At 37.8% G+C, this 12,698-nt stretch overlaps 1 protein-coding gene across 2 annotated transcripts in view; it reads right to left on the bottom strand.

Moving 5' to 3' along the window:
• The window catches only part of LOC150090015 (nuclear pore complex protein Nup93-like), a 220,838-nt gene that overhangs the window by 137,690 nt on the left and 70,450 nt on the right, over positions 1–12,698 (bottom strand). The window lies entirely within an intron of this gene.

Here is a 12,698-nt window from a genome sequence, read left to right as displayed (position 1 = left end):
ATGGTTTCTTCACTCCAAACAAATGTTGAAAACAAAATTATCAGCCGGAAGAAGGTGCAGAAGAAAATAAGTGATTACTGTATGTATTCTTAAGATAAAGTCATAATATGCATAGCACAATTGTATGTATATTATTTACAAAAATATTGTGCAAAATCTGTATATAATTTAATTTAATTTTACATTAAACGTTTAACGATTTTTCTTTATCTCTTGTGTATGTAATTGTATATTATTTACAAAAATATTGTTCAAAATCTGTATATATTTTAATTTAATTTTACATTAAACGTTTAACGATTTTTCTTTCTTTCTTTTTTTTTCCTCCCTCAGACTTCTTGTTAGTGGACACCTCTCTAACGGACACATTTTCGTTCCCCGTGGCTGTCCGTTAAAGGGAAGTTTCACTGTATTTACGGAACACAAGTTTAGCTAGAGCCAAAGAACTGTTTGCTAATATTTCATTACATACAACACACTGTGAATCATGAGCATCTTTATTTCGAATACATGTAAAGCCGAAATCCAAATAGCTGTCATCATACTTTCGTTTTGGTCCTTTATTAGTTGGTTCCTGTTTTTTCACTTCAGATTTTTGGGGAACAAATGGCTACGATTGTTCATCCTCACTTTGAAGTGTGACAATATCGTGTTCGTTTTCATCGGCCACAGTTGGAGCACTAGAAGTACTTTCTTCTCATTTTAAAGTTCCTTTTTTCAACCAAAAATCCATGGTCATTTATTTTAATAATAATATTTCAAAATACTGTTAATTATCAAAAAAAAAAATTATACAAGGAAGTGAGTTTTGTTATGATATCAGTTTGCTTCCCTTCTCCTTCAACCTGTGTACTCCAGGTTAAATCGCATACGAATGGCATATTAGATCACTAAATTGCTACTTTTTCGTTTATGTCATTACCTCTACGCATACTTCTCTATGCAAAAGCCTGTCAAAATAGTGTTCCGTGGTCTATTTGATTATTAGTCTATGCCAGTATATTAATAACTGGTGGAAAAAAAAAAAAAAGTTAAAAATTATAATGGTACAAAAGTGATGTACTACGAATATGCAAAATTTATTTCATTTTATTATTATTTTTTAATTACGAATTTTCATGGAACACTTGTTCACAGAACACAGTTTGGGAAATGCTGACAACCAATACACAGTCCATATACAATGGAGCTTGGATAATTTGAAATTGCTTAATTCAAAATATTAGTTATTTGGAATTATTTTTCTGCCCCTTGAGCCTCCTATTCCTTATAATGTAAGAAATTTATCTTTAATTCGAAGTTTGGTGCCTGTGTTGAGTAATTCTAAGTCAGTCGTGCAGTTTTTATATGAGGAATGTGCTCGCTTCTTATTTGCCTAATTATGAATTTTTCTTTAGAATAAATAGGGATCAACGAATGAATTTGTGTTTGTTCTAATAAATAAACATGAGTAAACTTGAGAGAATATTGTTATGATGACTGTTAATTCCTTCTATGCTTTAGTGATCATCATAAGAGTATTCTCTGGAGTTGAATGCACTATTGGTTGGATGTTCCTGAAATCCCCAGCAAAAATGTATAAATGCGGTACGGTAAGTATGCAGGCATAACACTTTCCAAAGAAGAAGTGATTAAAGAAATAGAAAAAGGAATACGGAGGAAATCTGACATTGCTAAACAGTATGGAATTCTGTCAAACATGCTATCCACCTATCTGAAAAACAAAGAGAAGATAGTAATGGAATTGTAGAATTAAGAGGATGGACAAATGAAACGACTCAGAGGGGGCTGATCTTCCTCAAGTTGATGAGTGGGTTGTTGTTGCTGTTTTATGGCACACTAGCATCTAAGGTCATAATGCACTAAATGGAAAATAAGTGTGTATTAAAGTGGTTTAAGCTGGTATGTAACAAAAACATTCCATTGAGTGAGTGGGTCAAATGATGAGGCAAAAGCAGAGGATTTTGCTAAAAACCAGGGGGTTGAGTAACTTTTGAATGGCTGACATGATTTAAAGAAAGGAACGACATTACAGTTTGATGAGGTTGTGGTGCAAGTACCTCAGTGGATGAAGAAGCAGCAAAAAACTGGATTAACAGTCTCCCATAATAAAATAATGAAACTTTTTAATATTGATGAAACTGGTTTATTTTTTAAGTGCAAGCACGATTACCTATTAAAAGAAAACATCATTTTTTTTTAAAAGGTAATCATTCCGGCAATGGAAAAAATAGTAAAGAAAAGAGTGAAAAGAGAAACTGACACAATCAACAGAAAATCGCAAAATCTAGATGCTTCAAGAAAGTTAAAAGCCTACCAGTGAAGTATGAGTTTAACAAAAAAAAAAAAAAAAAAACCCCGGATGATAAATGAGCTCTTTAAAGGTTGGCTTGTTAAATTATACAAAACATTCTCTACTAAAAATTCTGCTCTTTCTTAACAAATGTACAGCTCACATCAATATCCCCCATTTGAAGGCAATTGAAGTAATCTTTTTACCACCAAACACGACCTCTGTGGTGCACCCAATTGATCAGGGAGTAATTCGGAATGCACGGAAACAAGTTAAGCCAGAAACCATTGTAAACTGTTTTCATAAAGCTGGGTTCAAACCATGTTTAAAAAATGAAGATATGGCGAAGGAATGAATGATGACTGACTTGCCTGTACAGGATATTCTGATCACAGAGCCAGAAGAATGGAAGGAACTGAAAATGGATATTTCATACGAAAGGTATATTAATGTTAATGAAGATGTGGCTACGGATTTGGAGAACTTACGAAAGCTGTGATACTCAATGATGTAAAGAAGAAAAATCAAGATGAATCATCAGAAGAGGATGAATAATCTGTTTTTGTGAAAGGATTATTACCTACAACTAGTGAAGTAAAATGCTTGAACAGTTACATGGATTTGTAGAAGCAGAGGACAAGGTGAATAATACAACTTTTCAATCTCTGAACGAACTAGATTTTATATGAAACGGAACAAAGCCAGACAAAAATGACTAGCTTCTTTAAGTAAGTTTTTTAAAAGTATGTACAGTATTTCAGTTTACCAATAATGTACTGTATAACATTTGTGCAGCTGTTATGCATTACTGATTTTTCCTTTTGTTTCATTAGTTTTCAAAGTAAATCTTCCCACATTTTCAATGGCAACGAAAGGGAGGAAAATAACTGTTTACACTATCATTTACAATTCAAATGCCATTAGAGTTTGCTGCGAATTTTGGATCACACCGTTTCAAAATGTGAAACAAATCTCTTGAACGGCTATGCAGTTTCATAGAATCAGCATCACTACAGTGCATGTATATAAACACAGGATAATTAGCATTAGTAAAGCATATGATGAAAGAAAGCAAGTTTATACAGCATCAGACAAAAAAAACTTCACATTTCACCCATTCATTTGCTCCAAAAGTACGTCCACTTCTTGCTTGAATTTATTCAAGCCATCAATTTCCAGAACAACAGATGGAAGTTTGTTCCAGCAATCAACCACCCTCCGGCTAAAGGTAGATTTCCACAGATCTATTCGACTACTATCTTTCCTCGATTTCAGTTATGCCCCCTCAGATTTGTAATCTGAGCAAGAGAAAGAAACCCATCAACATTGAGCCTGCTCAATCCATTCAAGGCCTTATACACCTCAATCAGATCACCTCACAGGTGTCAAGTCTCCAAACTCTGCAATTTGCAAAACTCAAGCCTTTCTTCGTAAAGAGCACCCCTTTGTTCCCCTCACCAGTATTGTTGCCCCTCTCTGTACTCGTTCTAGCAACTCTACATCCTTCCTAAAATGAGGCTTCCAGACCTGTACACAGTACTCAAGGTGTGGCCCCTTGAAGAGATTATCCCTTATACAAAGGGATAATCACTCTCTTATCCCTGCTCGCAAACTTCATGTATATCATTGACAAGACGCCATGACCTACTCTGGCAGTCTGTCGGTACTGCTCAGAAAACTACTTATCTCATTGTACAATTACCTTCGGGTCTCTTTCATTCTCCACCACCACGGTATAACACCACCCAGTTGGTACATTTCTCTGAGGTTACTGCTACCCATATGCAGTACTTTGCATTCGTCAATGTTAAACTTCAGTTGCCACTTCTCAGCCCATCTGCCTAACTTTTCCAGATCCTGTTATAACAGTAATGACAATATGCTGCTGCAATCCTTGCCAACTTTGCATCATCTGAAAACTTTGAAATTAAGCTTGATATACCTTCATCAATATTATTGATAAACATACAAAACAACAATGGGCCCAACACCTGGGGGGACACCACTAATAACATTAGTCCACAAAGAGCAGTGTCCATTGATTACCATTTTGTCTTCTTCCACTCAACCATCCTTTTATCCATTGTACCAACTTGCCCTTAATGCCATACTGCTCCAATTTGTACAGTATTATTCCATGTGCAACAGTACCAGAAGCTTTCCTGAAATCCAAGTATATGATATCAAAATTATTTTTGGCATCCAATTCCTTTGTGACCACATCATAGTATCCAATCAAACTGGTCAGACATCCCATTAACAAACTCATGCTGTGTCTGAATTATTACTGCAGTCTTGTGTAAATGATCCTGCAATGCTTCTTTAACCAGTGACTCCATTAATTTCCCTGGAACAGAAGTCAAACTGACAGGTCTGTAATTACTCATGTCACCCTTTGATCCCCTTTGGGAATTGCTGATACATTTGCACATCTCCAGTCCTTGGGGACTTCCCCTTAGTCCAAGGATGTTCTCATAATTATAGCTAAGAGTTTGCTTACTTCCTTTGCCGCCTCCTTTAATATAACCAGGTAGATCCCATCCACCCCAGGTGCCTTTCTTATGTTTAACTTCAACAATTTCTCCTCCACTTTGCTTTTAGTTATTACAAAATCATTTAACTCCCTGTAAGAGTTTGATAAACATCTGGCCTTCTCCTCCTTGAATAACTCCTTATGTGTGAATGTAAATGCAAAATACTCATTTAATTTGGCAGCTATCTGAGAATGATCTGATTCATCACATTTCCTTTTAGAGTTTATATAACTAAAGAAATCTTTGCTGTTTTTCTTTGCATCCTTTGCCAAAGATTTCTCATACTCTGGCTTTGCTTCCCTAACGTCCTTTGTGGGTTGATTACAGACTAGCTTATATCTACCATAGGTTTCTGTGTCACCTGATAATTTATATGAATCCCATACATTTTTCTTCTCTGCCACGAGTCTCATTAGTTCATTTGATATCCATTTGGGCCTAAACCTAGAACAGTATTTCTTAGTAGTAACCAAAAACCTAGTAGCTTCCAAGATTACTTCTTTGAATGCTTCCCATTTAGAATTTGCAGTTGGTAACATCATCAGCTGGTCCCACTGCATAGAATTTCAAAATCTCTCAAACCACTGCAGTCACCTGTATGAAAGCAAAAACCCTTCCCTTTGCTCTTGATGTTAGTTACATCTTTAAGTAAATCTCACATCAGTACACTGTGATCACTGCCACCTAGTGGTTCCTTTACTGGTAAATTCTTAATGCATGAATAATCACTGCTGATAATCAGATCAAGAGTGTTACTCCCTCTGGTTGCCTCTCTAACATGCTGCTGTAGAAAACAATCATCCAAATAAATACAAAAAATCCTTGCTAGTGACCAAACCACAAGTTCCAGTCAATATCTGGGAAGTTAAAATCGCCCATTATAAGACAATCTGATTTACTGGCCCACTTTATTTCTCTGTATAATTGTTCATTGTACTCATCAGAGTCATTAAGTCTATAACAAACTCTTACCCTCATTTTTGCTTTCCCAGTGCTTATGTCACACCAAATGACTCAACATTGCCTTGTCCATCTGTGTCAACTGGATGCACATCCTTACATTTTGTGTTTCTCAACTAACAGCATAACCCCTCCTCCCTTCCTATCCTTTCTGTACACATTGAACTCTCCAAATTCCAGTTCTGCATTTCTTATTAGATCAACTGTCTCCAACCTTCTGGCAGTCCAAACGGAAATTTTAAATGCATTTGAGGCCAGATCAGAAATGGTGGTTGTTTATGCCGATATCGAAACTGCTTTTGATAGCTTCAACATCTCAGCCCTTCTGAATCTCCTAACGAATTTCTTTCGGATCAAAGGTGACGTTTTCGCTTTTCTGCACTCGCTCCTCTGGAATAGAACAGTGTACCTCACTCATCGCAACCTCTGCTATACCCGATCGATCAATGCTGGTGTTCCGCAAGGTGGCGTTTTATCGGGGTTACTTTTTACCGCCCTCCTTATTCCGTTTGTGTGTAACAGAGATGATGTTATTACCTACGCCGACGATATAAAGTTCCTAACGGAAATACCACCATCAGCTGACATGGGAGTGATCACATCGGAAATCTGTAATAAGATCACAGCTTTCTCTAGCCATCTCAACCATTTCGGTCTTAAACTGAACCCTCAAAAATTTGTTATTATGGTTTTTTCTCTGAAGAAGTGTTCCACATCCATACAACCCTCACTGCAGGGTGCAGTTATTCCAAGTGTAACTAAACACAAAGATCTCGGTATAACCTTCGACCCAAACCTTAGGTTCAACTGTCACATCGAATGTGTTCTACGCAAGATCAGCTGAATGCGCTGGATTGCCCGTCAACATCTTCTTCATAACACAGATGCAAGAACCACAATCAAATACCTGGAAACCATTGTGTGTCCTACCTTTCTGTATGCCTCTGAAATATGGGCATCTGCAGCACCTTCTCTCATGAAGCCCATCTTCGCCAGTGAATACTGGATATTGAAGTGGGCAACCCACAAACATCGACTCCCCCCCTCAGCAGAGGACCACCAGCATGTCCGACCAACTCCAAATCCCACAGCTGCCTCAAATAATCAGCATGAGGAGAACTGTGACCACAGTCAAAATGCTGGTTGGCAAAATCAACTCCCCTGACTTCTGGGGTATATGCCAGTGGCATGTTCCACTTCCTTCCTTAAGAGCCACCCCTCTTCTTCAGCTACAACGGAACAGGCTGAAGATCAGTGACAGATTCCTATCTGGACAAGTACTTCCTACAGTACAAGCCCTGCTAATGATCGGAGTTGACCTCCAGAAATTCGCTTCTAATCGCAATTACAGGCGCTCGTTGGCCGAACTTGTTCCCCTTTTGTTTGGCCCCTGATGTCGACTCATACCGATACCTCCACCTGCTATCTGCTATGAGGCGCAGAACGGCACGTCGCAAGGCAAATCGACAAACTGTTTCACAAGAAAATGCAATACCGAACATCAATTTGGCACTGTGAAATATTCTGGCTTGTGTGAATATGCTTAAATATGTGCTTTGTACATATGAACGTGTACATACCTTGGTGTACTGTCTGCCTCACAACTATGTACATACTCATATCTATTGAATGGCTAATGCTACGTTTTTAATTGTTATGTTATCTTTTATACTGTACAAATTTTTATACTGTACATATTTTTATATTACCCCATATCATTGTCAAGCCCCTGGCCTCCTGGCTGTGGCGGGCACATTATTGTATCTGTATCTTTACTGTACAATAAAGATTTTCTTCTTCATCTCTGTGACACCAAGTCTCTGATATCCCAACAATATCCACCATTGATATCTTGACCAGCACTTCAAATTCATCAAATTCATTTACTATACTCATAGCATTGGTGTACATGCATTTGTTCTTACTTTCAGTTACTCTAACACAGCCCATATATTTACTTGTTCCATTATGACTCTCAGCAGTTCCTGAAATCCCCAGCAACTTGCTTTCCAGGCTGCTGCTCATTCCAATAGAAGCAGCAAGAATCACTTCCATCTCTGCCTGCAGTACTGTTAATCTATTAATCTGGATTCCTCCCAAGCTAACAATTTTCCAACCCACCTAACATTGCCTCAATAGTATCAGCAAATATTCTTGCACCGTTTCTATTTAAGTGTATCCCTTCCCTGTAGAAGCAATCTCTCCAGGGCTGAATTGATTGACAAGGCTCTCATCATATACTCCCTCCTATCGTGTCTGGGTAGGATTGCAGACACTTTCAATTTCAAATTTAACCCTAACTCACGACTTTTTTTCATGTGTATATCATATTTCGGTTTAAAGTATTTTTTCAACATCAGTACTGAAGTTCAGAATTTCTTCCGAAATAAAGAAGATAACATCTGTATTCAATACTAGCCTTCTGTCACCCAAGAAACATCAGCAATTAGCAACCAACTGTTTATTTGTTATTAGTATCATAAAAAATAGTTTGGAAGCTACTTTGTGATATACAGTTATTTTTAGATTAATTACTGTTCTATACTTGAGGCAGTAGGTAAACATAGACATGTCAAATATTTGGTTGTATGGGGGAGGCAAAAAAAAAATTTATTTTTTGTGCTTTTCTGGGAGAAGAAAAAAATGCATTTCTGAAAATGTAACAGGAAATGATTATGACAAAATGTGAACATTGCACTAATTTTCCAAACAGAGATCACATTTGTGAAATTCTCATTGTACAAAATTTAGGCTAAGATAAATTGACATGCTTAGTAAAACAGGGGAGGGGAAGATTGGATAATTCAAAGTAATTTTAATACACCTTCAGCTTCAAATTATCCAAGATCTATGGTATTTGGTTTTCTTATGAGGACCAACAGTAGGCCCAGTAGTCCCCAGGATGCTACATGCCCCAAAAGAAGTAGTGAAAGAAATGCAGTGTGATAACGTGCACTATTTGAGCTCCTTCAAACTGATAAGTTTTCTTAAAAATTTTATCGTAATTTTGATTAATTAACATATTAATTTGTGTTTTACAAATAGATTAAATAGGCTTAATAGTATTTATTAGCTTATTTTTAAAATTAAGCTGGTGATTTTGCAAAATCACCACTCACTACTCATACCGCTATTGTATCAGTGTTTTGGTGCAAATATCATAGCGTGTAACCAGTATATATAGAAAAATAGTAGGGTCTTAATTGTAATAAATAAGTAGTTTGAAGCTTTTAATCACTTTTTGGCCATATACCTTTTGTGTATTCAGCTAAAGATATAACTAATTTAACATTGTAATCATTATGGCATAGCGTAACTAGATAGCGTAATATATATCACTGCATTAGCTTAATATATTGTATAGTCAAGTATAGCAGAGTCAATTAATCAATTAAATTTATTAACTTTATTAATTTTAATTTTCGTTGTTAATTAATTAAATCATATTTAAACAGAAATCATGCCCCAGATTTAGGCAGCAAAGCAAAATGCACAAAGTAGTGGGACTGCTGTGGCTCGGGGGAGAACTAAAGGGGGCAATTCTCCAACACATCACAGCCAAAAAAAAAAAAGTGTAACTTGTGAAATGTTTGCAGACTTCTCTGGAGCAGGACATGATCTAGCCAAGGAGGATGTCTTGTGTGTGTGCCAGGTGTAGAGTGTGTCAAGAAATTAGGCACCAACTACTCAGGATTCTGATGGGTGTCCGTGAGAGTTTGAAGAGTAGGATAGAAGCCCTCGAAGGAATTAAAATGGGGCCCCCATCAAGCTTTCAGCTGCCTAACTCAATGCCAGAGCTTACTCTTGTGCATCAGACACCACAGCGGCAATCTTCAGGAGAATTTGTTGGTCCCGCAAGAGTCTGTTATTGTAGGTGACTTTATTGTCAAAGAGATGGGAAATATATTGTGCAAAAAGGATAGGTGGAATAGGACTAGGGTATGTCTGCCATGGGCAAAAGTTGATGACACTGTAGAGTAGATATTATCTTTTAAGGGCACAGCGGATGATACTGTTGTACATGTTGGCACTAATAACATTAAGAGTTGGAGATCTGTGGGCTTACTTAACAAGTACATGTCAATGCGGAAAAAAAAAGTCGCGAGTTAGGGTTACATTTGAAAATGTCTGTAATTCTGCCCAGACACGACAGAAGGGAGTATATGATGAGAGCCTTGTCAATTAATTCGGCCCTGGAGAGACTGTGCAAGGCTCATGGGGTAGAATTTTTCACAGCATGGCCTGTGCTTGTTAACAGCAAAGATTGTTTCTAGATGGATGGGTTACACTTAAATAGAAAGAGTGCAAGAATATCTGCTGATGCTATTGAGGCAGTGTTAGGTGGGCAGGAAAACTGCTAGCTTGGTGGGGGGGGATTCACAGACTAATAGATTAACAGTACATGCAAGCATGTGCAGGCAGAGGAAAAAGTGATTGTTGCACTGCTTCTCTTAGAATGAGCAGCGCCCTGGAATGAGAGATGCTGTGGATATCAAGGACTGCTGGGAGCCATAATGGAACAAGTAAATACATGGGCTGTGTTAGGGTAACTAAGAGTAAGAATAGGTGCATGCATGCATGCATACTTTCATGTACAGCAATGTTAGGAGTATATTAAATAAATTTGATGAATTTGAGGTGCTGGTCAAGATATCAAAGGCAGATATTGTTGGGATATCAGAGACATGGTGTCACACAGATATAAGGAATGTAGAATTCGAGTTTAGGGAATGTAGAATTGGAGTTTAGGGAGCATAATGGGTACAGAAAGGATATACAAGATAGAATGGGAGGGGGTCATGCTGTTAGTTAAGAAACAAAATCTAAGGAAGTGCATCCAGTTGACGTGAGTGGACAGTGCAGTGTTGAGTCAGTTTGGTGTGACAAGCATTGGGAAAGCAAAATTGAGAGTAGGAGAATTTTATAGGCATAATGACTCTGATGAGTACAATGAACAACTGTACAGAGAAACAGAGTGGGCCAGTAAATTAGATTGTCTTATAATGGGAGATTTTAACTTTCCAGATATTGAGAATTAATAATCAGCAGATAAAGGACCCACTAGGTGGCAATGATCAGTGTACTGATGTGGGATTTACCCAAAGATGTAACATCAGGTGTAAAGGGAAGGATTTTTGTTTTCATAAGGGTGACTACAGTTGTCTCAGACAGTGTTTAAATTCTATACAGTGGGATCAACTGATTATGTTACCAATAGCAAATTCTAAATGGGAAGCATTCAAGGAATTAATCTTGGAAGCTACTATGCTTTTCATACCAAGAAATGCTGTTCAAAGTTTAGGCCTAAATGGATGTCAGATGAACTAATGAGACTCATCGCAGAGAAGCAAAATGCATGTGATGCATATAAATTATCAGGAGACAGATGCCTATGGTAGATATATGATTGTAATCAAGTCACAAAGGACTTTAGGAAAGATTACAAGAAATCTTTGGCAAAGGATGCAAAGAAAAGCAGTAAAGACTTCTTTACTTATGTAAACTGTAGAAGGAAGGGGATAAATCAGACTGGTCCATGGATATCATTGGTTCAATTGTTGATGACTCTGCTCAGGTAGCTGAAACTGAATGAGTATTTTGCATCTACATTCAGACATGAGGAATTCTGTAGGAAAGTGGAGGCCAGAAGCTTATCAAACTCTAACAGGGAGTTAAATACTTTTGTAATAACTGATAGCAAAGTGGAGGAGAAATTGTTGAAGTTAAACATAAGGAAGGCACCTGAGGTAGATGGTATCTATCCAGTTATATTAATGGAGACAGCAAAGGAAGTAAGGAGGCCCTTAGCAATGATAATGAGGGCATCCTCGGACTCAGGGAAGTCACCACAGACTGGAGATGTGCAAAAGTGTCTCCAATTCATAAAGGGTGACACGAGTAATTACAGAAGTGTCAATTTAACTTTAGTTCAGGGGAAAATAGCGGAGTCATTTGTTAAAGAAGCATTAAAGGATCATCTAGAAAAGACTAGCTCAAGTTCAGACACAGCATGGGTTTTTTAAGGGGAAGTCTTATCTGAACAATTTGATCGGATACTATGATGTGTTCACAAAGAAACTGGATGGAAAAAATAATTTTGATATTATATACTTGGATTTTAGGAAAGCTTTTGATACTGTTGCACATGGAAGAGTACTGTACAAGTTGGAGCAGTAGGGCATTAAGAGCGAGTTGCTTCTATAGATAAAGTGATGGCTGAGTCGGAGAAGACAGAGTGGTAATCAATGGACACTGCTCTTCATAGATTAATGTTATTAGTGGAGTTCCCCAGGGGTCCGTGTTAGGCCCATTGTTGTTTTCTGTATTTATCATTGATATTGATGAAGGTATATCAGGCTTAATATCCAAGTTTGCACACAATACGAAGGTTGGTATGGTTGTTAATGACAATACGCTACTGCAACAGGATCTAGAAAAGTTGAGCAGATGAACTGAGAGGTGGCAACTGAAGCTTAACATCGACAAGTGCAAAGTACTGCATATTGGTAGCAGTAACCCCACAGAGTAACATGCCAACTGTGCAGTACTACACTCAGTGGTTTTTTTTTTTTTTTTGGTAGTTATTGGCGCATCGGCTTCTGTGGCCATAGTGCACCTCCCAAGGTTTTTTGCAGTACTTTGATCCAAGCCCGAGGCGGGATTCAAACCCGCGACCTTTGGGTTGCCAGGCAGGCGCTTTACCCACCAGGCTAGCCCGGTCGGCTACACTCAGTGTAGTGGAGAATGAAAGACCTGAAGGTAATTGTGCAGTCAGATATGAAATTTTCTCAGCAGTGCAGTCAGGTTGCAAGAGTAGCTCATGCGGTCTTGTCAATGATATATAGGAATTTGGCTAGCAGGGATAAGGAGTTCATTATCCCCTTGTATAAGACAGTGGTCAGGCCACGCCT

This window comes from Mastigoproctus giganteus, chromosome 2 (genome assembly GCF_048544385.1).
Source record: "Mastigoproctus giganteus isolate SK-2022 chromosome 2, ASM4854438v1, whole genome shotgun sequence".
Lineage (NCBI taxonomy): Eukaryota > Metazoa > Arthropoda > Arachnida > Uropygi > Thelyphonidae > Mastigoproctus > Mastigoproctus giganteus.
This window is presented reverse-complemented; position numbering and strand designations above follow the sequence as displayed.